Here is a 27,737-nt window from a genome sequence, read left to right on the forward strand (position 1 = left end):
AATCACCCAGCAAGAGAAGTACTGCATTTGAAACAGGATTATGCAGTGCCAAACACTCCCTCACACCCTCCCAGGTAAAGGAGAGGAGTTGTTCTTCCACCTCCCAGATCAAGCCTTGAACAAGGCAATTAATTTGAAGAGGGCAATCTGATTAGACTCACATTTGCCTGGGGTAAAAAACATCAATTAACAAACACCAGCTGATGCAAAGGTCCTCAGTTTCCCCTGGGCTTTCAGACTATATCAGTTGGGAGCATGTCTTGTGGTGGATTCATTAGAGCTCAGGTGACAAGTCAAGGTTTAACACAAGACACTATAAACTTTCTTTTTCAGACTTCACATAGGAAACAACCCCAAGATGCTCAGCTCTTCAAACAGCAAGAAGGGTTTCATGGGGACATGCCTGTGTCCCTGCCACCCCGAACACTATCCCAGGGCAGGAATTGCCACACCAACAAAACAAAAGGTAAAGTAACCTCCAACAAACAACTGCATAAAGCCATCAGTGGAAGGTGGGAGATTCTGCCATCGTGGGAGATGCTCCCATGATCAGGCTACAGCTAGCTTGTCTTACTGGCTCAAATGCCCATAAATCCCACATCTCTACACTAAAAGATGAGCTTACAGCCACAACTTCATTTTACCAGTTTGAATGTGGTTCATTAAACCTATCTTAAACGCCAGATGACCGCCCTTCCTGGATGACCACACAGGCAGAGTTACAGAAACACTCAGTGCAGATGCAGAGCCATCACTGCTCTGTTGCTGTGCTTGCTTTCAGTCGAGGATGCTGGAAAGTGCTCTACAGCATACATAACTTTCTCACTCGGTGACCGTGTGTGCATATCCACCTACTCATGTGGGTCCATTCACTTCTCTGCAGGATTTTCAAGACACAATCTGATGACGAGCAGCCCACATTGTCACAGCCTGAGGTACACTGTACCCAAGCACATGCATAAACATTTAATCTGGCTGCAGAAGCAGCAATGTCACTTGGGATGCTCCATACAGAGTTGCTAAGGGGAAAACCAGCTACCCCAATCATGCAGATGCCTTTGTCAGTATTTTCATAACATGGTATCTGCTGGTTCATGCATAAGCAGATTCATTTAGCGCTAAATGGGTAACATGTTGACTAACCCCGGTTGTTTGAGCCAAGCTTGCCAAGGACACCTATTTAACCGCAGTACACAGCACTACTGCACTCCCCTGTTGGGCCTGAACTCATGGCAGCCCCCTTGGAAAATCCTGGAATATCTGCTTATTGTACAAATTTTAACAATAGCCTTTGTGCTCTGCCTGTGTGGTAACAGAGTGTGTTTGAGCCATTGACAATGCTGAGTTCCTTGAAGCTGCTAATGGGTTAAAGCTGGGACATCTGGTGAAACACTAGCCTCAGCTGTTCCTCAAATGACATCTTCTTGGGTCAAATTTATCTCTTCTTGCCAGTCCATCTGCTCACAGCCTGTCAATGGTAAACACTTGAGAGCCACAGAGCAAGCAAGGCGGCAGACAGCAGTGAAGGACAGCATCTTGGAGTCTAACTAGATAGCGATATGGGAGCAAAAATAGCCCCCATGCTCTCCCCGCTCCCAGTCATCTTCCTCCTGCTGCGCTCCAGGGTCAGGGTCAGGCCGGGGAAGCGGTGTGCCACCCTGAATACAGAGCCCAGACCCAGCCACCCGAGGCCTAACAAGAGACTTGTTTGTTCCCTAAGGCAACAAGGGAAAAGCCACCACACACAACTCAACACACTACCGTACTTGCTCGTGCTTCAAATGCCCCAGGGGAGTGGTTCACACTCACGCTGCCAGCTGGTGAACGCTTATTCCTTTCAGCAGGACACTCCAGAACCTCCTGGTCTTTGCTTGCCACCTCTGGGCAGTCCTGCCCACATAGCACCAGCCCAGAGCAATGCTGTAGGACACATGGGGGACCTGGAGGCTACCAGGGAAGGAACAAGGTGAATGTGCTTCTTAGTTCCCGAGGAGTTTGTACATTCAAGGGCATTGCCTCCTTGCACATGGGTCTAGGAAGAACACCTTTCTTCCACAGAAGGCAACGACTCTCACTGTAGACATGGCTATAACCCTGCACAGACACACACACTCCTCTTCAAAGCACAGATGTAAAAGCCCCAGGTCACCTGGCAGCCTGTAATAACAACATGGTGGGAAACGTACACGGCTTCACCTGCTGCTCCTAGGAGATTATGCATTTGGGGGGGGGGGGGGGCGGGAATGGTATAAAACCCATCTAAAAGATGAAATATTGCAAGAATTCCTGGAGGTCAACTGATGTTCAAGAGTGGGCAGGGAGTCACCTCACAATTAGAGTGATCTGGGAAAAAGCAGATTGTTGTCTGTGGTGTCAGCTGACCAGTGACAACCTCTGAAGATGCATTAACCTGATGGGTCATGATCTGGTGACTAAATTTTTGGTTTAAAATGGGCAGACACAGCACAAAGGCCACTGTTTGTCCCATGTGTTACAAGGGCATATTCACAGTTAAGCACTCTGTGCTATTGCATCTTGCTACCACAGTGGTGATACCCTGCAACTAACGAGGATCAGTTTCAAGCTGGCCCTTTTCTACGCAATGAGAAATTTCTACCTTGAGTCACTCGGATTCTTTCACAACAGTGTCATAACCCGGCACTGTGCTATTGCAGGGCACCTGCTTATGTCCTGATGCTGCCCAAAAGATGGCGAGGAAACATCATCATGACCCCCATGAAGCAATAAGGCTTCTTAGCATGCTACGAATACCCTTGAAGAGAAAAAGCTCATTCACCCTACCAGTGCTACGCAATTGTTTAATGAGCCACACGACTATAAGAAACGTATTTCCCTTCTCCTTCATGGAATTCTCCATATCCACAATTAACTACATTAACATCATAACTAAGCCCCTGTCGCTGGGGCATGCTGGCAACTGGCAAAGCCCACGTTTCAAGATGTACTTGATGCATTACCGTGCAGCGGATCAGGAGACAGACATTTTAGTGTGCGTCAGACACCACATTTCTCCATCCTTGAAACTGATCCTGGCGGAGTGTGCTCTGTGCAGAGCCAGGACTTTAACCCGAGAGTGCAGCTGCATTTTTAAGTATCATGTTAATACAGTGTCGTGGTGGGGATTTTGTTCAAGGGAGAATGGCTCCACTCTGACCTTTGGCTCCAGCGGCATGCTTTAAAATTAAAATCTTGCTTCTTGTGTGCCAGCACTCATTTCTCTCCATTCATACAATGGTGTGATTTTAAGAACCGGTTACATTCTCGCCTGCTAGCGTGCATGGCACTCCGTACATGTCAGCAGAGGCCAAGAGATGAGCAGTACGTACTCTAGTATTTTTAATCCAAGAAATCTTTTATAGATGTGTTAACTCGGAAAACAGAGGAAGACCTTGGTATTGTCCATCTGGCCTGGTGGTATCCCAGCCCTGAGCCTGGGTTCAGAGACACAGCTCCAGAAATTACATTAAGCCAACAGTAGAGCCAAGCCAAAAGGCTCCTTTGGGACCTTGGGGTCTGGTGAGGGGGGAGCAGAGCAAGTGGTGGCCAGGAAGAGCAGGAGCAGCACTGGGAGCCCTGCTCTGCTTCTGCTGCCACATGCTCCTGTTTCACTACAGGAAGTCCTCTCCTCTCCATGAGCTTGCTCCTGCTCCTTGCACCGCCCCATCCGTCGGGCAAAAGGTAGCCTGGAGACACTATGTGTCCACGGGGCCCGCAGGGGTCTGAGCATCCCTGCGGTGCGTCGCCCAGCACAGCCAGTCCAACGGCAGGAAACGAGACTTCCTTATGCTTTTAATTGTGCTGCCCTCTAGTGGCCAACCCCACCCCCTTGAAGCTCACATCACTGCTCCCAGCAGAGGAGGGGCACCGGACTGCAAACCTTCGGGACCAGAAGCCAGCCTGATGCTGTGCAAGCATGACTTGCGCTTTTGGAGGGAGGCAGAGAGCTAGCAAGGTCAAGTGCTAGCCCAGGCAGAGTGCGCTCCACACCCCGTCTCTGCTCTGGCCTTAGGAAGGGGAAGATACCCCTGCTCAGGCTGAGAGGTCTTGGCAAGAGCAGGGGGAAAGCCAGCTCAGTATCAGGTGCTTGCAATGCAAAAACCACTACCAAATTTGGGCTTTTGGAAAGCTCTCCAAGAGAACATGCTTCCTTCCTCCTCCCTGCTTGCTTCCCCCCTTGTCTCACACCAGGCACTCCAGCAGCTTAGATGCAGAGCAGAAACACTCAACACGTCAATAAAAATGGGTTAGAATTCAAGGAACGTCCTTGCAATTACTGAGATAATTGCTACATTTCAGAACCAAACATTACTTAATGGCACTCAATTATCTTGTGGCAGGGCCTGCAATGGCAGCAACTAATTGCTTAACTAAAGACTTTCTTCTTTCCACCCTGTGTCAACATGCATGCATGCAATTAGGCCACTGGTGTAGGGAGAGAGGAGATACCTTTTGTGAAAAGGGGTTAACTAGCAGCCACAGCCATTTTTTGAAGCTCAGAGGGCAGGTGTCTTGCCTCAGACATTACGAGGATGTGAAGCAGAACTGGAAAAGCCCAGGAGGGAACAAGGATACAGAATTTTGTTTCCTGTCTCTGAAGGGGAACTCAAATGACTGCACAATGCGACTAGCGCCACTCTTCCGAGTCTGTACATCCCCCAGGCTCAGCTGTGTGTCGGTAGCCTTTTTGTAGTTTATCAGTCTGAAAAGTTCACAGATATTAGCAAAAGAAAAAAATTCAAAAAACTCATAATCAACTGCCTAATGATCTAATAGAAGACTTTTCTTTGGTTGCTTTCAAGCTTGTTGAAAACCTGCTTGCTGTTCACCTCTTCACTAAACATCTCTGTCATATGAAAGGAAAGCAAAGGAAAAATAGTTGTACTTTCTTTGTTATTTGCTATTTCATCAATTCTTTACAATCCTTTCAACTCTCATAAGCAGAGTCTTCCACTCTGCTTTGACACAGAAGTACTCCCTGTCCTCTAAGCCCCCGTCCCTTCTCCATGGCTTTTCAGCCTCTCCATCTAAGGTGGAAACACAGGACCCCAGATCAGGCCATCACCCTAGTGAAAACATCAGGTCTTGGTTTCTACCCCTCACTGCTCATGTCTGGTCTGTTCCTCTGAGCAGACAGAGCTCAGCACAGAGCCAGCCCCAGGCCTTGTCTCCCGAACATCAGATCCAAGCGCTGTGCCTGTTCAGCTGTGCTCATCCTTTCCAGACTCACATTTCTCAGGCATGAATTCCCAAGGCTGTTTTGTTGTTCAATTAACAGCCCAGCTCACTCCCTTTGAAACCCCTCTTCACTACTGTTAATGACATTTTTTTTCTACAGTTCATCATAGTTTCCACAGCACTAGTAAACAAATCAGGGTTGACTGTCCGGCTCAGAGACCTCCTTGGGGGCCTTAGCTTTATGGAAAACTGTACGTTCTCATCTTGGTTTTGTAGGTTTGACAATTTCAGATCACAGCAATAGTTTTCTCTCACCCTTAGAGTTACTGAACGGCCTTCTAAAGATTTGAGGCAAAGGCCTCAAGACCACCAGATTATATCTTTCACATCTCATTTTTCCTCTTTGCTACATTAACAGCTCTCGTGAACTGAAGACCATAGCTTCCTCTCCAGAACACCATGCCAGTTTGTCCTCATTTCCCCCATTATTTAAGTCTTGTGGACTCTTTGGACTCATATTTCAGTTACAACCCTAGCAAGTGGACAGTGGCTGGTGGGGTACTAAGGTTTTGTAGACTCAAACCTGTCACTTAAAAGAATCATAACTCAGCAAGCAAACAATTAACATCCCCTGAATCTGAGGGCAGCTTTATAGCAGACACTTCAGTTTGCTAGCAGCGCACCCTCTCCATTTTCACACGCGCACACACTGGCTAATTATTTCACAGTAGTAACCTCACCTGCAATTAGCCACTGTTTTAAGTCTTTGATCTTTATAACTCTCCAGAGGACAGCAAGATTCCCACATAAAAGCCTTTTATTATTTTATTCCACATGTGGGAGTGACCCTATGCTCCTGTATTTATTTAAAAAAAAAAACAACAAACACCAAAAGTCCTTACCTGATCTCAGAGATTCTCATTGAGCTGAGTGGGGCTGTGGCAAGGGGGAAATCTCACACTGGGGGGATGGCTCTCCCAGGTGCCAAGGATAAGTGATTACAGCCCCAGCCTGATGGCCTGCACCTGCTCCCTGGGCAGGCTGCTGCTCTGACGGCATCGCGTGCATCAAGCCCATCCTGAAGATGGACTTCCTGGGGATGTGCCTTGTCTTCCTGATTAATTTCCTAGTCTTATTTTTATTTGTTTGAGCTACTGTCCATTTCACAGTTAAGGATCAGCACACATCGTCCCTTTGCACGGAGCGTGCTGCAGCCAATGGAGCTTGGTTAAATGCTGAGAAGAAGACATCTACATCTGCTCCCCTAGCCCTCACACACTATGGCAGGAGGGTGCATGTGGCTCCTGAAGAGACCGTTGCTGGATTTTGCCTGGCTGTTTTTTCAGGGAAAGGGTTGGGGTAGAGCAGGTAGATCACAGGTCCAAGCCATAGGTCTGGTCCCAAAGAAAACAAAACGTCAGGGCCTCAAGGCTCTTAATTAACTCTATTAGAGTGATAATCATGGCCTGCCCAACCCCAGGGGAATGGAAAAAACCCTCCAGTGTGAGACATGAATAAAGGTACTGGACTGAAACATGAATATTTTTATCCACTGTCAGTAGTTAGAAGGCAGTGTGGAATGGGGGGGAGATGGAAGGATCTCCAGCTCAAAGGGCTTTTGGTTTAGCACCAACACGTAGGCAGCAACCTATAAATCAAAGAGATTTCAGTGAAGTGCTTTTGCTTTTCGTAGCACTGCTTTCGAAACATCTGAAAAATGTAGACTATATCCTTTACAGTTCATTAGTGCACAGTAAAATATGCCCTCAACCACTTCCTTATTGTCTTTTTGTTTTAAAATTAGATTTGGCTTAAATCTCTTCTTCATTTCCTTGCAAAGGAGCTGATAGGACAGTGCTTTAGGGGAGCCAGCATTGCTTCCATGCCTCTGTGCAAGAGCTGGGCTCCAGTGATGAGGCTCTTTTCATCTCACAGGGATGTGCTTCCAGAGAGCGGTTGGAGGGAGCGGGAGACGCACCTGGTTCCCACAGCCACCCAGGTCCACCCAGTCGCTGGTACAGCTGCTTCAGACAAATTCCAGAAAATTGCCCTAGGTACAGGCAGCCAGTGGAGCTGATTTGGCACTGGGGAAGTAAAGCCATGCTGTCCTACAAAAGCCATGCTGTCCTACCTTGCTTCCTGACAAAGGAACGAGCAGAGGGGATTTGTGTGGTTCTGCACAGCAGAAGGTCCTGTGGATCTAATAAGCCCTTCTCCTGGCTGCAGATGCAGTTCTGTCCCTTGGGGGATTCCTTTCCACTCTGGATGTGAAGAGACCTCACAGCTGCCAGGCAAAGCCACCCCACGTGAGGAGCACTCTGGGGCTGATGTGAAAGGACGCAACATCTGGCAGGCAGTAGGAGGCAGGAGCTGCTGAGCTACTCATATCACTCAGACTGTGTGGGTTTGGGGTTTCAGAGGCAGTAGTGCCGATGAAGATGCATAATTAGAGCACCCTAGAAGCTACTTTAAATTATGAAATCAGCTTAATTTATCTGCTGCCTTTGGAAGGAAGAGAAAACTTCATGCCACCCTTCTCCATCTGAATTTACAGGCAGGAGACACTGACCTGTGCCTTTCAGTAGGACCAGTGCAGCGTTTGCCCCTGCCATTTGCAGTTGTGTATCTCCAGCACACAGTGACAGAGGACGTCTCAGAAGACAGCCTGCAATGCCGTGCTGTCAGGGCAAGGGCCTGACAGGCTCCCTTGGCTCTGCATTTGGCAGCAGCTTATCTGCCAGTTGTCCACCGGCACAGCACTCTTGTGTTTAAGCGCATGGCACACGAGCGTCATCAAATTCAGAAATCCCTCACTCGCTAAGCACCCAGCTCAACCCAGGCCCTCAGCCCCAGGATGTTTCTTTCGTCATCTTCGGTTGCAAAACCTACAGCATTAGCTCATCATTTATAAAATTCATTGTATCACAAAGTCTCTCTGAAGTATGTATGGTTTGCCCCAGTTAAAAAAAAAAATATCGATCACAAATAATGTGTACTCAAAATCATCAGTTAAAGGTTTCCTTTCCTTTCTGGTTTCTTTACTTTCAGGCAACACATGCTTCACCCTTCCAAACTTTGCTGATCTGGGAACTGGAAACTCACTTTGATAATGAACACTGAGGTGGGGACAGAGAAGTGCAAGTGGCTGGCCCCGGTGTAATGTGTAACCATCACCCAGCTGGCCCACAGGCTCACCACTCTCCCACCCCAACCGCGACAGCTCCATTCAGCTGATGGTGCAGCTACTCTGCACCAGGGTAAGCACAACGCTCTGAGAGCCTGAACCCTGTCATGCTTCTGGAGCTGGCATGCTATGGGGGGGAGGGGAAAGGAAAGGACAAGTAACATGAATTTTCCAATTAAAAATCACAGAATAATGACACTGGAACTCAAACACAGACTTTATTTTCAGCTTGAGCTGCAAAACGCCACTTGGATGCAAATCCTTCTGTGTTGTTGCTGGTGTTACTTCATCTCGTGGAGGGCAGGTCTTGTTAGCCATTTCATCAGCTTTCTCCTTTCATCTTGCAGATCCCTTACCTCCACATGCGACTGGAAAAAGACTGTATCAGCCAGAAAGTATGGTCTGTGCTGCCCTGGTACCTGTGGGTAGCATTCAATAACAGGTGCTGCAAGCGCAGGGCTGCTCCTGCCCTGACCCTTGTGCCAGAAGCCTGTTAAGCAGCTGCTCTGTCTAAACTATACCCTGCTTAACAGAGCACAGCGCCTGCCTTTTACTCCTTCTGCTCCTCTGGGAGCTCATATTTCTCACCTCCCACTGTAACACTTATCAGAAAGTATATCCTTCACCTCTAGCCTCAGCGTCCCCTTCTCCAGGCTGGAAAGTCACTGATGATGGGGGTGGAGGGTGGCAGCTTGTTCTCAGCTCATCAATCTATCACAAACCTCTGCAGCAGGCTAGCTGGCTCCAACCCTCATTTACTTTCAAGCACAGAGGATGTTTGTGTTTGATTGGATATGCTGGATAAATGATTTCAAGCCATGGATTTAATTTCATTGCTAATCACAAACACGGGTTGAAATCCTGTTCATGAAGTTGGTGGCTAAACTTCCATTGACCTCCCTGGCAAGGCGGGACAGTGGTCACCCTGAAAGAAATAACAATGCTAATTAAATCAAAGGGGGCCACAGGAAGGGGATATGCAAGAAGACATCATTCATATAATCCTTAACTTTACTCCTGGTCCGTGGATTCACGTATGAAAGGGATATTTGCTTTCCTATGTTACTGGTAGCTGTGAAACAGAAACACATCATTAAGGAGTCTCACAATCCCAGCTGAGATAAACCCCAGAAGCTTCTAAACAAGCCCCAAGATCCTCTTATAACATCAGTCAGACCTTTCAGCTTAGCTAATAGGTTTGGTATCCCTATGGATAAGGGATGCCTCTCCTCTGGGAACAGAGAAATCTCTGCCTGCCTCTTGCAGAAAGCCTCCCGCCATCCCACTGAAGTGGCACGGCAGGGCTCAGGCTGGTGGCACAGCTTTCTACCTTCAGCATCATTCACTTCCCTTTTCAGTCCGTGCCAGCAGAGAAGGTGATGTTGATTCCCTTTCCAAGGACTTGGAGGGTTCCCCCTCCAAACAGAAAACATTCAGGTGCCCCACATAGAGCTCCTCCCAGGAATCAGTAGAAGCAACAGAGCCATTTCATTTCTTACTCTTTTTCTTAAATGTTACTGATGGTGCGGTAGGAGCTATATATGAATGTTTGGCTCTTTTTTCACAGAGACCCCAAATCCCAAAGTCAGACTAGGGAAATCGTTTATTAAAGCATCTTTCTGCACCTCTTCTGTGCCCAGGCAGGCCAGACTGACAGTTGTTCAATGTCCTGCATAAAATGAGCTGGTGAGTTCTGAGCCCAGCCCTGCAGCATAACATCCTCTTTGAATAAAAGCCCCTATATCACATATAACATCACAACGGAGAGACAGAGGGGAAAAAGAAAATGGAGGTAAATGGGTGACAGGAGGAACAGAGAAGACAGCCCAATAAAGAAAGATCACGACCTGTGCTTGTTACTAGTGCAGCAATACACAACTGTATTTCACAGGTTGTAGTCTGTGCCCTGGAGCTGCTCTAGAGGCCCTCTCCCGCTGCTGCGCCACGCTGTGCCGTGTCTTTCCCTGTGCACAATGGGGCCAGGAGGGATCTTTTAGGGAAAAGCTGCTCAGCATTAACTGTAATGCCTGTGCTCAGCAGGGTAGCGTGGGCATTGCCTCCCTGCCTTAATGAGGAACGGCCTCCGTGTTGCAACCTCCACAAAAATGCACTTGCCCACATCTCTCCATGGCACCTCACTGGCCTCCAGAGTCTAATTCCTGAAATCAGGTAGCAGGGCAGAGTTTTTTGGTTTCCAAAACAGACAATGTGCAGGAGAACGGCCAGAGGCTGTGGGTACACCACGCAAGGGTGGGGTAATTTGGGGGGAAGCTTTGTGCCTACAGGGAGAGCAGGATGCGTGACAGCAGGTCTACAGCACTCAGCTGGAGCAAAATTACCAGCAGATCATCAGCTCGATAGCAGGATTTAGTGCAGGGAGGGCCAGGCCAGGTGAGTCACCATGCTGCTGCTGCCAGTTGCTGGGGCTGCTGATGGCTGTGATATCCCAATGAGCGTGGAGTGGGGACTGGCAGGGAGATTGCCAGGTTAGTTATGGAGCTGGGTGCTCTCAAAGGTCGGCAGCTGCTGCCTGTGTCTGTGCCCCTTCTCAGCACCAGATACTGGGGAGGACAGAGCAACAGTGCCTGAGACCTGCCAGCTTCTGCCACTTGTTACTCCTGTGGGCTGCACCCTGCACACGGTGTACCCGTTCCTCCGAGGAATCGGGTGAGGAAGCAGGTTTTGCTCCACCGCGAGCTCCTCCTCCAGGGTGCACATGAGGAGCTGAATTGTGCCCAACCCCAGTGTGGCAAAAGCTGAACTTTGTTCCTGAGCCATGGTCGAGCACCACGGACCCAAGCCTGTGGCCAAGCTTCTGGGCAAGCCCAGACCAAGGATCTAAAAGAACTAAAGCGGGGGTGGGTGGCGAATAAAACCAGAACCCACTTCAAAACAAGAAACGGTCGCTCTGGTCATCTTCAAGAGCACCAGGCTCAGGTGGGACAGGCAGGTCTGGGCTCTGCTGTCTTTGGCTCAGTCATTTGCCGCAGGAGACGAATGAGCTCAGATACTTGTCTGTTACTTCAGACCTTGCATACCCAGCACCCCACTCACCCCAGCAGGTACTGTCACATCAGCTGTCATTCTGACACAGTGGTATCTTACCCTTTCTCTGTGCAGGTCTAAATAGCACTGGTACACGGTCCCAAATGGTCAAGCTCAGTCTGTTAAGCAGGGATCACATCGCACCAGAAGGTATGGAGAGGCCATTGACAGCAAAATGTTTTGACAATCAAACAAACATCCCCAAGCGACTCTAGGCATCAAGCACAGATGATGCACAGGTAGCTAAAGCAGCTTTGAACTGTCTAGCCGTGCAGCACGTGAAAGAGAGCTCAGTAAATCTTTCCTGAGAAGCTAGGTGAACTTTTGGGTTACTGCTACACGGGCCAGCTGTGCTGTCTGCAGATCCAGTGCTACCTACGCTCCTAGCCTTATGGTAGCTCCAGCCTGTGCAAGCTGAAACCCTGCTGCAGGCCAGTGCTGCTACCTGCATGTTTTTAAGCAATCACATCCACCCTATAGAGTACAGTAAAGCCTTCACCCCCTGCATGCCCTTCCACATGCCCAGCACTGCACCCACCAGGCCTTCCCCACAGCAAAGGAAAACACAGATTGTAGACACATGCTGCTGAACTGTAGCTGCAAGCATGAGGCTCCACAGACTCACCACTGTAACCAGTAAGGGACAGAGACTACATGTTCTCTGGCTAACACTACTGCAACTCCTGTTTAGGAGCAGAGATAGTTAGTTCCCCTTCTTTGCAGGCAAGGTCTCTTCCCCTTGGATGCAAATGAAGCCCAAGCACATCATCCACCAATCACTGGGGCTTCCCCCTTTCCCTTGCTCCAGGTGGAGGTGGTGACTGGATGCGATGAGGTGCTACTTGGCCTGAAAAATCTTTAGATGTTGTAATTCGGTGCTCAGGGGCTACAGCTGGACTAGATTAGGTTAGACTGGGCTAACCAGAAGGATTTTTGCTGGGTTTCTCCAGCACCATGTTAACCACAAATCATGAGGCAGCAAGAAGACCTAAGAAAATGTTCACATCTGAATGTTCACATTTTCACAGAGCAGGTCCAAAAAATAAAAAGTCCCATGAGGTCAAAAGAGAAATGAAAAGTAATCGTTGGGGTCTGAGGTTCTACAACGCAGGGAGTGTTGAAATGACTCACCCTGCCATAGTCAAGCTGCTGGATTTCCTGTTTGCTCTGCCCCAATCTCTGGGTGCTTTTCAGCGACTGGAACTATGAATTAAACTCCTACACTACCAAACAGTTCATGGCAATGGAGGTGGGGTAATTTCATGAGGTAACTGTGACACAACAATGTGAGAAGGCTTGTGATCCAGTTTTGGTTTAAATTTGGAGAGTAAAGTTTACCTCAGTCCTTATTTTGTCCAAATGGCTTATTCAGCTCAAGAACATATTTTGCATCCCTATTTCCCCTGCTGCACAATGGAATATGATGCCATGCACTCTGCTTGTCATAGCTCAGATCCTGTCTTACATTTCTTTAATGCCTTGCATGCTGGAGAGTCTTGGCATGTTTCACAAGCTGCTGTATACGTAGCCAGAATCAGACATGCGGCAACTTCTGGGGTGGAAGACAGCAATAACTGCATGTGCTACACTAGGAGGAATAAGATTCTGTCCCGGAAGAGATACTTTTGCATAACATGTCATTAACATCAATCTCTGAACACCCAGCAAGCTGCTAGCTACAAGTTTAGCTGCTTCTGAAGGACTGGAAACATTACTGCTGCGATGTGACCCTGTAGTTTCAAGCAATCTATTTCTGCTTTACCTGCTAGGCTGTTGGTAGCTGTTCTTATCACTTAGATACGCTATAGACCAGTAATGGATAAATATCAATGTAGATCACAATCTTCTGTGCCTTCTGGGAGGGGTATTGTCTTCTCAAAAGATGCCTTTAAGAAAGGAAACACCAGGTGGGAAAGGAGTTGAATTGCCAGAAAAAAGTTATTTTCTTTCTCTCACGTCTCATCACCTGCAGGTCTCCTCTCCTCACTGTCCCAAAATAGGGGGCTGAAGCTGGCAGAAGAGGCACCAATGCAAGAAGGTGAGTCCTGCAGGTTGGGAGGGTGAAGGTGGAGCTGCAGGGAGGGAGGTTGTGGTCTGGGCTGTGATTCTCAATGAGTTGCATTAGCTGCAGAGACTGAGGAGTACATGGCATTATGGGTGTGACATAGGCTCTATCCTCCCAGTGTCTCCTGCAGCCCTCAGGGTCCTGCACATCCCTCCCTGGTTGAAGAGATAGCAGTGTGACAACTCAATTCTATCACACTGCAAGTTTGGTGCCTAGAGCCAGCATGTCCACATTGAACACACTCTTCAATTCAGGCTCCCAACCCTACTCCTCCATCAGGTGCCAGACTCCAGGCATCTTCCAGGTTCCGTAATACCCACCTGGAGCCACTTGCCATGGCCTGCCTGTTCATCTCTGTCCCCTCTCCCAAATGCTTGGGTGCCAAAAGCATGTCCTTCTGGAGATCCGGGGGAGAGGTTGCAGCAAGGTTCTTGTTGAGGTAACTGCTAGCTGCGTTGCAGCACTTGGGATGATGCCCGTGAAAAGGCAGGTGGTGCTTATCAGATAGGAAGCTGGACAAGGGCACCTGTGACTTGGTCACAGTGCTGCTACCAGCTCCTTCCTCAATCAAGTTTCAGTTTACTTGCTGTTCTGATTTTTGACAGACGTACAAACTATCTGTTCTTAGGGAAGGAGAAAGGGCGGGGCGGGGGGGGAAATTCCTTTCTCCATGCCAGCCTTTCTTAACATCATCATCCTGGAGCTGAACCGGGGAGAGTGATGCCCCTTTCTCCCACACCCTGAGAAGGTACAGAGGAAAAAGTACTTCTTGCAGTCCTGAGCACTGCCTGGGGCAGTGGCTGGCAGCTGAAGAAGACCTGGTTTCCAGCCGTGCACCCAGCTGCTGCAGTGTGCATCCTACCTCAGCCTGAATCACAGCTGCCGGCGGGAGCGAACACCCAGGTTTGCAAGGGAACGCTGCCTTCAGCTGTACCCAGCTCTTTGCATTCAGGAAACCACAGCCCTGGTTTAGTGGTGTAGCTCTAACATGGGTGAGTGTCTTTAAGCACACTTACAGTGGGAAGACTACAGCTATTTTTTAGAAGGTATTTGCATTTTGGTGGGGTAGAGGATATGAAGTGATTGCCTAAAAACAGGGTCTAGTATACTGAAAAAATGATTGCTGCTGACACACAGTAGCCTTGAGCCAGTCCACCCATCCCTGGCTCCTAATGGGCATGTGGCCACAACAGCCTCCAAAAGCAATCAACTAAATGTTCTGTGTGCAGTAGGGCAGGCTGCTGGGTACCACACAACATCTGGAGTTCGCTGGAATGTTAACTTAGCTTCCTTGAATATCTGTGCAGAAACAAAAGTCTGCTTAAAGAGAGCAGAGTCTCTGAATACACCCTTACAGGTGAGACGGACAATCTGAACTCATTGCTCTGCATGCAGAGCAACTCTATATCACACACCCAGAGTGCGAGGACTGGGCATCCTACGTTTGCCAGCATCTGGTCCTGTAGGTCTGTTCCATGAAGCAGCACAAGGACCTGCACATGGGGTAGGCAACAGGAAGAAGAGCCACTGCAGTTCTGTATCACTAGCACAGCAGGGAATTTTGACCAAGTCTGTTCATTCAGCCACTGTGCATCCCTCCTGAAAACAGAGGAAATGCGTTATATCAATCAACATTAGTCAGCAGTAAGTGCCTATTTTACCAGGCACTAGCTACTTAAAAGATCTTCCTTTTCCTCTCCAGCCCTAAAACATAACCGTACTCATTGCTTTACTCAGGTAAAGACTTTTGTCTGTATACCAGGGCAAGATTTACACTGATGTAGGAACAAGAGGTCCACTGGAGAGCCCACACACAAGCCCAGTGCTGTGGCTGAACAGGGCTGCGATCTCACCTCCACTGAAGCTGCTGTTTGGATACTGAGCTTGACATCAGCACAGAAACAAAGTAAATCAGACTCACCCCTGGCTCTGCCTTTCTTTGCCACCATGAGCCATCCTGGATGCTTCCTGCTCCTCAACGACATCTTCCACTTTGTGACACTTATGGTGTTTCCCTAAATAGAATCATAGAATGGTTTGAGTTGGAAGGGACCTTAAAGATCGTCTAGTTGCAACCCTTCTGTGCAGGGACACCCTCCACATCTTCACCTTAAAAAGCAGTGTGTGGGGCAGAGAGACAGCAAAGCTATCACTTTGCCGTTGCGTTGCTGTCTCACAGCCACCCCTCTGCCTTGTGCATTTCTGTGCAGTGCTGAAAAACATTGAGGTGGGCAGCCCTGGGGTAGCCCCTGTCTCCAGCCCTGCCTCTTCTCCCTGGCCATGTGCAGACCTAATGTTGGCTCAGGCCAGGATGTCCGTACCAGCCTCCAACAATGTCATTTCTTCCATCACCTGGACCTGTTGTTTTCAAAGGAGCAAAGGGCCACGGGATGTATTTGTTGATGGTGTGTATGTTGGTTACTACCAGGACTGGCAGTTTTAAGGATTTTCCACGTATCGCATGTCCTTCCATGTTGCAGTGCACTGACCCAGACACAACACTGACAGCTGCAGGGTAAATAAATAAAAACAGAGTATTTTGATCTTGGAGGGGGAGGTGGTTTGGAGAGGAAGGGGGGGGCCGGGGTGTCAGCCAGACAGAACAGGGTGGCCACAGCTGTGATGGGAACAGATGCGGCACAGGGAGCGGGAGTGGGGAATAAAGTTCTGCAAATGTAAGCAATGCTGGAAAGTCTTGGAGAATGGCATGCATATTTGGGACAGGTGGGAAGTGTTTACATTGAAATAAGAAGGACGATGGCCTGGCAGAATGCTGGTCACATTACCTGTGACCCAAACTGACCGACCACAGCTCTCATGGGTCCAGAACATCTGAGACCACCATTTCTCTGTCACAGCAGAGCTCACTGAATGCATGGTCATGCCCAGTGCTCATAGGTGGTTTTTCCCCCTCACAAGCAAGCTGACATTGGCTCTGAGCCAGCCTTTATCCCAGCCTAGCTTGTAGTGGGTCCCTGTAGTACCCCCATGTCAGCCTTGGGCCATGCAGGAGCAAGGCAGTATCGAGACCAGGCTCACTGAGCCAGCAAACCTGCCAGTGTGGTCTCCAGCACAGCTGGAGCACAGCTGGCAGTGCCTGAGGACACCCATCTGGCTGACCCCAAACAGCAGCCCTGCTATGGAGGGGTCCCAAGCTGGGTACAGTGGTTTGGTTGTTTTGGGTTTGGGGTTTTGGGGGGTGTGGTGTGTGTGCTTTTTTAAAGTCTAGCAGAAGCTGTTTCTCAACTAATGTTTAAAGGATGAAACAACTAGAGTTGCACGGGTTTTTAATTCTCAGAAGCAGCCCCGCTGCTAAGAGGAGCTCAGCAAGGCTCTTGCAGGGCAAGTGTCTCGCTAGCTGCTGGCTGACAGAACTAGCATTTTGGTACAAATCAGTTGTGCTTGTGCTCTCTCTGTTGATGTTCATTAAGTAAGAGGTTGTGGGGTTTACTGCAGGAGTTCTTTGCAATGCTTCAGTCAACTGCCTCCGTCCTAAGGACTCATCACAACTAATGATATGAACAAACTCCCTTTCTCCTGGCACATTATGCTCTTTCCATAAAACTTTAAGGGCTAGATTTTTCAAGAACCCTAGAGGCACCTGTGTCCCCATTTAACATTAATGGAGGGTTGGGAACCCATGCCCCTGAGGTGCTATTGAAAGCCCAGCTAACTGAGTTGAGCTGAGCCCAGCAAAGGCACACAGTGGGGCTCTGGCATAGCTGCAGGGTGAATGCCTGCATCACACCTGCGTTACCCAAGAGTGGCGAGGAGATTTGTCCAAGGTCATTTCGTGCAGCAGTGGTGCACTGAAGAACAGAGACCAGGGGTTCCACCTCCTGAGCCTGTGGTCTGCCTCCAAGCTTCCCTTTTGTTCCTGGCTGATCACTGCCTCCTGTGACCCGTGGGAGAAGAAATCCTTCTTAACTGCAGGTATTTCACCAGAGGATGCTCCAAGGCAGCTTGCAAGAAAGTTTGAGCATTTCTAATCAAGTTGAAGGAGGGCTCACAAAGTCATGTTGAGAGACATTCTCTGCATTTATTCACACCCTAGCCCCTAGATAAAAATAGCTTTATATGTTAAGTTTAGGACCACAGAAAGCCCAGAGGATAGCAAGGGATTATCACAAAAGGGCAGCAAGGCAGTCAAAAAGAGCCTGAGGGACATCTTGTACAATTTCCATGAAGGGAATAATTAATTCAAACTGTATACAGACAGCTCTGGGAGTGTCCACTCTGGAGATGTTCAAAGAGTCCTTTTCTGCTTTGGGCTCACTTTAAATCGAGTGTCCTAAAAAAACACTTCAGCTATGCATTTAATTTCAGTTATACAGGGTGTTTAAATGCCAAGGGATCAGGGAAAACTTTGTTATTAAAGAGCTGCAAGACTTTAACAAGGTACACAGTCATTAGAAAGTTGTTGAGTCATGAAAATAGTCTCAATAATTTGAAATTAATGCTTAGTGTATGCTGTACCATAAAATGCTTAGATGTTGTGGCCATGGATACTAAAGAAAAACCTTAAGGCTATGACTACACGAGCAAGTTACCGCAAGGTAAGCTAGGGTGTAATTTTAGAGCACACCACTTACAACAAGGTAACTTCCCTTTTGCCAGCTCTTGTCCCGGGACCAGGGGAGGCAGCTACGTCCTTGCTGAACGTGGCACAGGCTGCCCTTTGGGGCTGCTGGCGAAAGCACACGTGTGGCTGGGTACAGCAGAACAGAGAAGGTGCAGTCAGGCTGCAATCACCGACCTTTTAGTAACTTTGCTCTCCAGCATAGATGCAAGGATGGATGGACTATGTGTGCCAGCCAATGCATAGAAATGGACACAATTAGATAATCAAGAAGCTAAATGAAAAGGGCTATAACCTAATGTGGAGATTCTGTTTCGTAAGAATGAATACATTTCTTAATAAATGCTTGCAAATAATAAACAGAGCTTTGGCTTCCCTATACCAGTGGCTCTATTGAAGAGGCAGGGAAAAATAAACTACCAAGAGCTTCCCCCTCTCCTCTCCTTTCCAGAAAAACACAACTATTTGAATACAGACTGCTTCTGGTGATCTGCCTTTTCTTTTCCATCTCTGGATCCTGCCAAGCAAAATTCATCAAGTTCCACTTATGACTTTAATAAGACAAGAATTTCTTGATGTAGCTGTTGTGGAGTGTGTTCCTGATAAATCATTTAAAACTAGAACAACAGGGTTCCTATCCCAAATCAAGGATTCATCCCAGAGCCTGCCCCAAGCCTGTCCAATGCTAGGTGAAAAGCCACTCTCTTTTTAATGCCTAGAGGATTCTGGAACCTGGGGATTTTTCTTCTCAACTCAGTAATGATTACTGCAGGACTTTTCTTACTTTTCTACCACTAGTTACTGTAACAGAGAGCTTTAAGTGTATTTCCTCTCCAAATTTTGGAAACTGCTTATGCCTCCTGTTGTAAAAAAGGGAATGGAGCTTCACCAAGAGAGCTCTGCCGCTGCTCAGGAGAGTGGGAGAAAGCTCCCGAGTCCTCCAGACCAACCCTCCGGGGCAGGTGAGAAATCTTGATATTCAGACCATATATACAGTCTCTACTTCTATCCAGACAGAAGTTGTAAACCTTTAGGGAGTGAAAGAAACAGACTATAAAGGAAACCATGAGCCCAGTGAGTATAGCAATCAACTTTCATTGCCTCCCACAAGGTTAAGACTTCATCAGATGAGAGTGCATCTTCCTCTGGAAAGGTGCATTATACTCAGCAATGGCACCTGTTCATCCTGCGACCCCTCGTTGTTTCAGGTTAAGAACTAAAGATCCCATAATCCAGGCTTGCCTTCTTCCCTTGTGGGCTGGCCTGTAGAGACCAGGGCTGTAGGACTCTCACTGGTTCATGAGCACCTCACTTAAAGCAAAACTATAAATATAACCTGCTTATACCTCAAAAAACAGGACAGAACTAGAGTACCTTTGCAAAGTTTGGCCTATGCTACGTAAGTTTTGCAGGCATTGGCACAACACTGTGCTTCCTAGGTGGGGAAAGTGGGAGATGATGAATGGGAAGAGGAAAAGGTGTATTTTCCCCCGCATCAATTGTTTTCTTTCCTTATACTCCTATGACCATCCTTCCCCATCCTGCTAACATGACCTTTCTGACCAAGGGATGTATTTTGGAGCTGTCACACCTTACGCCACAGAGGAGCATGCTGTGGTGGGTGCTGCTCAGTGTTCCTCACACTCTTTGTGGAAGCAGGGGCAGGATGCAGGTCCCAACCAGCACACTGCCTGAAACTACACAGAAATTAAGCAGAAATTATGATTCCCTTGCTAGTAAAGCGTAACCCACATTGCTACTGTTGCCCAGCTCTACAACGAAGAAATGCTGTTCTAATGGAGCACAAAATACTCCAACTGTCCAGTACTGCTGTGGTCGTTTGTGGGCACCTGTTTTCTTTAGGTACTCGCTATATCAGTGTCTCAAGAGTTAAACTACCTGGAAGAAGGGGATTTTAGTAGAAGATCCGGAGCAGCAAACATTATCAGCAGTGTTAATCTGTCACATCTTTCCTGGACTGTACATGCCACGCTCCATCACTCTGGCATGTCATGGCCTGCATTGTTACAAGATGTACTGAAGCTGTAGCCAGCCATATTTTGGCATCTCAGTGAACCTTCTGATCCAAGAAAATACGGGAAGGAAAAAATAACAATGCCATTTTCAAAAAGAAAAAACCCTACACAAACCAACACACCTCTATAAAAAGCAACAAAAACTAACCCTAAAACTTCTAAGCAAGTACTGAAATAGATTTTTTCAAATGCAACTATAGAAAGATCTGTTTGAATTAAAGATGAGTTAGACCCCTGAATGCACACCACTGAGGGACGCCAGATGGCTCAAAGCCTAGAGGTTTTCTTTGTCATGTTTTTCTCATATTCAGACACATACAAAGAAAAAAAAAATCAAAACCTTCTGTTTTCCTGGTTCCTGTTTCCCGGTTCTGGCAAGAACCCAGCTAGCAGCCAGATTGGCCTGAAAACGTCCCATGTTATCTGAGCTTGGAAATGCAGCAGACTCAAGCTGGACTGGTCCTTTATGTTGACACCACTGGAGTGCTGGAGCCCACACCTCAGATCAGACACTGCAGACGCCAGAGGAGAGGGAAGGCTCTTGGCTCCATTGTTGTTGTTGAGCTCCTGGAAAGGAGCTAAGGGGAGGAAAAATGTTCTGGATAGGATAAAAAAATGTCTCAAAGGAATGGATGATCTCACTTGTCCACACACACACGCCCAGATGTACAAATATATATAATTAACTGGAAAATACTGTGTGGTACAAAGGTTTCTTCAGCTTGGGTTCATCACAGTTGGGCTAGTCAAGGTTGGTGCAGGCATAACAAAGAGTACTTCCCACACATCTGCTAAGAGCCCTTCTACCACATCATAGCATTTTAGTATGCATTTATATCTGTTGATAGGTACCTCTATGCTTTTCACACACAGAAAACTAAACATGTGATACAGTTATTAAATGTATACGTAATAGCTTACATAGTCATCAGCAGAATATATGGGCTTTCTGTACACATATGTTCTTATACAGGCAGTTTTTTGATCCCTTTAAAACTGTTGCAAGGGTGTATAAGGGACAGGAGATGAAAGGACTATCCCATAAAATACCTTAAAGAAGACAACCCAAAAGAAAGAACAAAACCAAAATCTACTGAAGGCAGTCTCTCCCTCTGCTTTTGCCCCTGTGCAGGGCATCTGTTGCAGAACAGAGGAAGAGCCATCGCAGTAGCTGATATTATGGGATTTTGGGGTTTCTTAAGCAGCTCCAAGACAACTTGAACAAAGTTGCAAAAAGCAGCCAAACTTACAGCCACAAATTACTGGTTTCAAAGGTGTCACAAAACATCTTCTGTATCACTTTCTCCATTTCCTAGACAGTGCCTCCTGAGGGACACAGCAGAGAAAGTGCTCTTCAAAGCACAGCTTAGACACCAGCACACCAAAGCAGCAAAGCCATTTCCATGCAATGCTGTGATGCCATATTGCATGACGAACAAGTCCTTGCTCTGTTCTGTTCCAAAGACATGTTGTTTTTTTTAATCTGGGCTTGTTTGTTTTAAATGAAGAACAAAATACCTCTATTTGCTTTGGGTTGGTTGGTTTGTTTGTTTGGGGGAGGGCAGTTTTTTTTTTGTTTTTTGTTTTTTTTTTTTTAGGAAATGCTGTTAAGCATTCCCACATACTTTCCACTCACCCTGCAAATGAAACAGTGTCCCTGGTGTTCCGGAATACAGCTGGTGCTGCCCATTGTTTTCCACCCCGGAGGTGCACAGGTTCCCACATGGGCATCCTCAGCTCTGACCAGGGCATACTTAATCCTCAGATGCCACTGTCTGAGAGCAAACCCAAACCTTTTTCTTGCAAGAAGTCCCCATATCATCTCCTAAAATTCTGCAGGAGCCAGAACTGTCTTAATAAAACTTAGGAATAAGAGGGGGAGAGAGAGGAGCTGTGCTACTTCTGCTTAGATACCTCCAGAAGCCACTACAACTTTGTAGCATTAAATGAAAATAGCTCACTACTTCCACTGTCCTGCTAGAGTAGGAGTTGGCATGTTGTTTGTCTTGCACTGAAGAAGTAGGCCTGTGTTACTCAACAGGAAGGCTTGTCTGGATCCCAGACAAAGAGAGCTCAGGAACACCAGCCCTCAAATAACCTAACCACTCACTCATCCCGACCCTTTAACATTCAAGAAAACTCACCACCACAGCTGCAGGTTTGCATCCAGCTTCCCCACAAAACAGTTAACTTAATCCCTGAGCAGAGATACTAGTGAGAGAAGCCAAGAATGGTTATTTTTTAGGTAACAAGAATGCCCCAAACTTTACTGGCCTTACATGACTTTCAGCTTCTTATTCCAAGCTCCAAGCTACTGAAAAGCTTGTCTGTTTTTTAAGACTCCAGGTCATTCCTTTCTCTGTGTCTAAGCTGTTCTTCCAATATCTTTTTAAATCGTGTGCTTGTTTCCAGTGAGTGGACTCCGAGCGACAGGAAAAACTCTGTAAGAGAGATTGTCTTCTTGCATATAAATCTTACTTTGAAAGGAGATGGTATTTTTGGAATTCAAGGGCCAGTTTTTTTTCCCCTGCAATATTTTTTGTTCTGCCACTTACAGGAACCCTGTGTCTCTAGAAGGAAGATGTTTGTTCAACTTTAACCTGAAACAAGGGGCACAAGGTAAAAATCTCCTTTCCTAAGTACATTTTCTAGATGAAGAAGGTATTTTCTTTTAGTCTGTTCAGGCCTTTCTTCATTTGTCTACATCCAGGTGTGCAGGATTTCTGGTAGAGAATGTGTCATCCCCCTAAATACAACACAACAGAAATGTTTATTTTTTGACTCACTCTAAGATGCCCTGTCTGCACCACGCTTCCCCTATTCATAAATCAGGACTAATGGTACTCATGCTACATACAACTCAAAGATGCTTTGAGGTTCAGCTAGACATTTTAAGAGCCCTGACCAAAACATTATTTATTACTGGTTACTCAACAACAACAACAACTGTAAGCTTGCAAGAATGAGTTAGGAGTATAGGAGTGTCAAAGGAAGAAAAGTTCTGCCCCAAAGGTTACACTTTATACAAACATGATGGCCAGAAAAGCACAACACAATGAGGAGAAGCTCAGAAAATGGCTTAACATCACAGGCAGCAGACAGGTTTCAGATGTGTGCAAACACTAAAGCCAGCTCCTCACCCTTGATGACTTCTGGCATCCATCTCCCGGTCTATGCACCACTGGTCTGATGGACTGGCTGGAAGAGCCTCTGCTGAATGCCCGTGTCTGTTGGCAGGGTCTGGAAGCAGCAGAGAGCTGAAGAACAGCTAGCAGGCCCCTGGCCACACACTTGAAAGTCACTTAAAAATCCCCCTTTGTGACTGAAGCTGGGTGCTGTGGGCTTTTCTTCACCATGGGACCCGACATCCCCCCAGTACAATAGGCTGTAGCATGGTCTCATGCTTGGGCAAAGGAGATAGCAAGAGATCTGGGGACTTGGTGTGTAAGTGATGGTAGCTCTCAGTAGAGTCTGACAGCCTAGAAGGAGGAAAGACAATCATTGCTCAACACTGTGCCCAGCTGGTTGCACTAACCATTGAGGCCCACCTCCGGGTGTCTAGTTCGTTATAAGGTGAAGAGGGAGACAAAAAATCCAACATGGGGCACACATAGCTGGCTGTTCCTGTATCATCCTCAAAGACAGCAGAAGGCCTGGAAGACATGGACAAGGTCAGAACAAATCAGCTTTCTCATCTGTTAATGCTTACATGGCCACAGTCAACATGAGAACACGGAGAATGAATCAACCTGACTTACGGTTCAGGTCTCTCCATCCAACCCGAGCACTCTGGGCTCATGTCACCACTGCTGGGGAAAAATAGGCATATTTTTAGGGGAGATAAACCAGGCTTGTTTGGGCTGTCAGGTTAAGGTGACTCAACCCCTAGACATACCTCTTGCCCTCTGCTTGTTAGAAGGGGTGTCTAGACAGCTCAGAGGTAGGTGTTGTCATGTCCACATTTGGTGGGATGAATCCCCCTTGGAGAACCACATGCTGTGCCAAGGAGGCCCTCTGACACCACCTTGGTAAGCAGGGCAGAGGGCTACAAACAGGGAAAAGAGGTCTAGACACCCACGGCGATGCAGTCAGTGGCCTCACTCCTGGCTGACTTGCAGAATCATGCATGGCTGCATGCAAGAACCAGCTCCCAAACCCCAGCTCTCCCCTCTGCTCCCGCTGTGTTCTGGTAACTCTGCTGTTCCCCTCTTGGAGCTCTGCAGAGACAGCAAGGAGCCACGCAGCAAGGGGGGCAGGTGCTTACGAAGCTCCCAATTAACTCACTTGATGAATGGGCTTCTCCAAGCAATTCTCAGCATTTGGATGCAAACAGGCATGCCACCCTCACTGCCGCACGGTCTCCAGGGCAACATCCACGGTTGTGTGCAAACAGGACCATCAGGTAGCTGCTTGTGTGCCACTGAACATCATCACAACCTTTTATTCCTGGCACAGGGCACCGAGAGATGAATGAGGCTGATATGAAAAATGACACCACCCTGTTATAATGTGCCTAATTCTCCGGTGTCATTCTCAAAAGCTGACTGTGTGTCTACATACGTCTACACACAGACACACAAACACACCTCACCGCCCACTTGATTGTACCAGCACTGCTTATCTTAAAAGGAGTTAAGAAATGCCAAAAATCTGTATCTAACACATTCAAAGACACCATAATCTCTCTTAAATTTTGTTATATTTGTTTTCACTACTCATGCTCCAATCCTAGTGGTGTCCAGCTGTAGCAAAGGGCAGAAATCATTACATTTGTCTTTGAGAATGGGCTCACATAGCTTGGGATTGAGTAGTGGTAGATTGATAGTTGTCACAAAAACGTCTAAATGCAAAGAGAAATTTGGATCCAATCCTGCTGCCGTTTGCCGTCAATTCCTTGAGCAGACAGGTCCTAATAGTAACTCTGAGGATACCTCCAGCGAGAGAACAAGTGAGGTCCGGAAGATCCTGCAGGTGGGTTGTCTGTCCTAAATGCAACAGGGACTTGAAAGAGAGGATTGAGGGAACAAAATTTACTGCCTCTATGAACCAGGCACAGCAATTTCACTGAGCGCCCTGGTTCTCTTGTCTGGTGGCCTATAGACTTCCAGTTCTCCAAACCCTGGGAAGCACTGTTAAACAGCTTATTTTACTCTTACCACATATATCAAAGTTCAAATAGCTGCACCTCTTTTGGTAACCAGGCCTATGATGATGACCATGAACCTAAATCAATCAAAGGACATTTCCACCCCTGGGACCCTTCCCCGAGGCATGAAGAAAGGGCAGCCCTGGAAGCCAAGGGACAATGAATGCACTGATAAGCAGGTAGACAGGGATTTGTGCAGGAATATCTGCATGTGCGTGTGTGAGGGGAAGAGACAAGATGAACTAATCCCTTTCCTTGAGGCTGTGTCTTTACCCTTTCAGACTGGCACGTGTCTCCTTTGTTTTCGATAATAGAGGTAATTATATCTGAAATGTTAAACTGTAAATCCATCAAGCAATTAAGGGAATTCAAACTGCACAGAACTATGGAATATTTAAGGATGGATTATGGATAGAGATTCTGAAAATCACACTCCATGTCTTCCATGGCTTGACTCAAAGACTGAGAGAGTTTACTGCTTTCCCCAGGGACTGTCTATCTTCCCACCACAAGATAAGAGAACCACGCACTGATTCCGGTGAGAATAACTAGTGTACTGTGGTGGAACAAAAAAGCCTTCAGAGAGGGGTTTATGGTTTGGATTTCCTCTAATTTTTTTGACCCTTCTTATCACTAAACAAAAGCTTGTGGTCTTTCTTAGATAATCAACAATTAAACTCTTATAAAACCACATGCCTGGGTAAAGTTAGTCTTATGCAACTAGGATAAAGTTTTTTTCCCCACTGCAATTATTATTGAAGAAATCTATCATTATATTTTACAGGGAAGCCTAAAATGCAAAGCACTTAGTTAAAAACACAGACAAACCAGTGTATTTCCAAGTCCTCCCACACTCTACCACCTATGCTTGAAAAACAAAAGAAAGAAAAAAAAAAAAAAGAGTACTAAACCCAGAGACTAATTCTTTTCTCATAGGATCACCAGTGACACTCACCTTTCATGGCAATGAAGGAGGGAGTACCTGGGCTTACCTTCCAGTTTTGTCTGCATGGAAACCTCTCCATTTCAGTTCTGGAGCAATGGTGCTGGTGAAAACACAGATCCAAGGGTGGGCTTAAATACCAGGTCTGTTGTCCTTCATGCCTCTCTGCATTGGTGGCTGCTGGCCAGGGTCAGGCTCAAGGCATCGGTCCTTGCTTAGAAAGGGTGAGCTTGGACTTTCTGCTGCTGGGACGGTGCACAGCTGTACACAGCTGGCCTCAGCTGCCAGACCAAATAGGGGGAAGGCGTTGTGTTTTCCCCCTTGGAAAGAAGGCTGCCATTTCAGTACTTCCTTATAGGAATGGAAGGAGAGGATGGTTTGCACACAGCCTCAGACATGGGCTTCACCAGCAAAACAGAGGCAGAGACCAGGAACTAGAGATTGCTCAGATCCTGCTGTGTCTATCTGGTTCTTGGTGCATAGGTGAGCAGTGTCTGACATTAAAAGCAGAGACAAAAGACATTTGCACCCTTCTTCCCATCTGTTCTTTCTCAACGTGAACAAAGAGTGATCTTTTGGGGGTGATCTTTGGGTAAGGAATGCCATTACTTACACCATAGTCACTCGGGATAATATTTATTACCGATAGCCTTTCACAGGACAAGCTCAGGCAAGAAAGATCAAATCTTTGCTTCAGGGCATTCATTGACTTATAACTGCAGAAATGCCAACAACAAAAAAAGTCAAATGCAAAGTGGAACACAAATGTACAGGGGTTGACTCAGAAACCATAAGATGCAGTGAGGAATTTTTGTTTTGTTTTACTTTGGGGTGTACTTGGGTCACATTCTCCATATGTATAAGGGCTAGAAACACATTTTGTTTGGTTGGGCTTTTTTTTAAACAAGAACTGGATTTCTTAGATAATAACAGATTATTTTTTCCAAAAGCATCACACTGCGAAATTCAGGATAAAATTATGAGAATCTGGCCACATAGTAACTACTACTCCCACTTCTGCATGCAGCATTGCAAAAATGTTGATTAAAAACTAGAAAACTTTCTTCTACTCACTACATTTGGATTGTTAAACAAACCAAACAAGTTCATATTTTGAGTATCATCCAATCTTACTTGAAAACTTTTGACTGGCCTGAGTTTGTTTCTTTGTTGGAATGAGTGGGACAAGTACTCCACCCCTCCTTTTAAATAGACTTAAGCTGTATTATTTAAGTGACTTGGAACAGGGTGCCAGGACCATCAGGAAAGGATTAACTGTAACAAAATCTTTGTGAGGTTAAAAACTGGACAAGCTGGCCACTTAAACTCTATGACGGGCCATTTGCCTGTAGCAAACCAACCTTACAAAAACCAACCTAATTACACGTGTCTGCCTTAAAGGTCATGCGTGAAGGTTTCTGTTGCTACTGGAAGATGCCCCAATGGAAATGCCTTCATAAAGCTTTTAAGAAGCCACCAACTTAGAGAGAGAGGACAAGTGGACTACAGACTAGGATTTAATTAGTGAAAGGCGTGAAAAGCC

General features: G+C 46.9%; 1 long non-coding RNA gene across 3 annotated transcripts; it reads right to left on the minus strand.

Moving 5' to 3' along the window:
• Positions 1-8,610: 8,610 nt before the first annotated feature.
• LOC119157045 lies at positions 8,611-16,584 on the minus strand. 3 transcript variants are annotated; one of them, XR_005107356.1, is made up of 4 exons: positions 15,412-16,584; positions 14,906-15,089; positions 13,382-13,550; positions 8,611-9,305 (listed from the first exon to the last, which is right to left on the minus strand). It is a non-coding gene; the product is annotated as an uncharacterized LOC119157045 (long non-coding RNA). The 3 variants fall into 3 exon arrangements; XR_005107355.1 differs by having other exon boundaries at positions 13,188-13,550; XR_005107354.1 differs by having other exon boundaries at positions 8,611-13,550.
• Between the last annotated feature and the right edge of the window lie 11,153 nt (positions 16,585-27,737).

The sequence above is a fragment of the Falco rusticolus genome, chromosome 13 (assembly GCF_015220075.1).
Source record: "Falco rusticolus isolate bFalRus1 chromosome 13, bFalRus1.pri, whole genome shotgun sequence".
Classification (NCBI taxonomy): domain Eukaryota; kingdom Metazoa; phylum Chordata; class Aves; order Falconiformes; family Falconidae; genus Falco; species Falco rusticolus.